The sequence below is a fragment of the Pseudophryne corroboree genome, chromosome 5 (genome assembly GCF_028390025.1).
Source record: "Pseudophryne corroboree isolate aPseCor3 chromosome 5, aPseCor3.hap2, whole genome shotgun sequence".
In the NCBI taxonomy this organism is placed as follows: Eukaryota; Metazoa; Chordata; class Amphibia; order Anura; family Myobatrachidae; genus Pseudophryne; species Pseudophryne corroboree.
Window position 1 is genome coordinate 490,329,121 of NC_086448.1, and position 1,142 is coordinate 490,330,262.

At 40.9% G+C, this 1,142-nt stretch overlaps 1 pseudogene; it reads right to left on the reverse strand.

Moving 5' to 3' along the window:
- Window positions 1-567: 567 nt before the first annotated feature.
- LOC134930025 (5S ribosomal RNA) lies at window positions 568-685 on the reverse strand (annotated as a pseudogene).
- Window positions 686-1,142: the final 457 nt, after the last annotated feature.

Below are 1,142 nucleotides of genomic sequence, written 5' to 3' on the forward strand. Positions count from 1 at the left end.
GATGAATAGGTGAAAATATCAAAGTAGTGATAGAAGATACCAAAAAGTATCTTGAGGTCCCGGGTGTCCAGGAAATCACTGTGCATGCCTGGATTATGGATATCTTTAGTAGAAGATATGAGCAGAACTTCTAAGGTTTAAAAGGAGCTGGGGATGGATGTGATAAATTGTGATAAAGGGGCGGGAAGAATAATTGGACTCCCCTTGGTGGGGGGGGGGGTGAGAAAAAAAGGGGGGGGGGGTGGAGGTTGAGAAATGGAGTGGGGGTTTGGAAAGGAGGGAGTGGGTTGGGACGAAGAATGGAGGCCCACTGCACCTGGTAATATCAGGAAGTTGGTGTAGTAAGGCAGTGGGCCAGAGAAGGAAAAGAGGAAGGAAGAAAAAGGAAAAAGAGAGAAGAGAAAAAGAAAAAGAGAGAAAAAAAGAAAAAAGGAAAGGAAAAGATATGGAAGAGGGAAGGGGGAAACCACCACTAATTCTGTACTCTAATGGATCGGTACCACACTGTTCGAATTGATTTTTCCAAACAAGAGAGTGTTTTGAAAATGGTCTCTTTTCCTTAAAAATGGCCCACTGCACCTGGTATTCTCAGGAGGTTTCCCTTCCTAGTACTGACCAGGCCATATCTGCTTAGCTTCCGAGATTGGACAAGATCGGGCGTATTCAGGGTAGTATGGCCGTGGGCCGTTTGGTGAAGGAGAAAGATGGGTCACACTCTGCTTAATTTGTACTTTGCATAGATCAGGACAAAATGGTCCGAAAGATATTTCCAGAGAAGAGTGTGTGGTAAGAATAAAAATGGGAAGAGAAACATAAATAGTATAATATAGTAGAGAGGTATACAACTCTCTAAATTGGGAAAATCACAGAGGAATCAACACACCGCTCAAGTGATTTCTAGATGATAGTGTGAAAAAATCTACTATCACAAAATATGTTGTGTATATATAGCAGATTCAGTACAACAGGTATATTAAGAGCTCAGGGCTGGCTCACACAGAATTATAAAGCAAGTAATCAATGAAAACACTGAAAATGTAGATACTGAAAAATGTGCACAGTTATTTGCACCATAAGTAGGGAACAAAACAAAATAAATATTAAAGAATGTGCATAGCTGTTTGCTCCATGAATATAGGAAC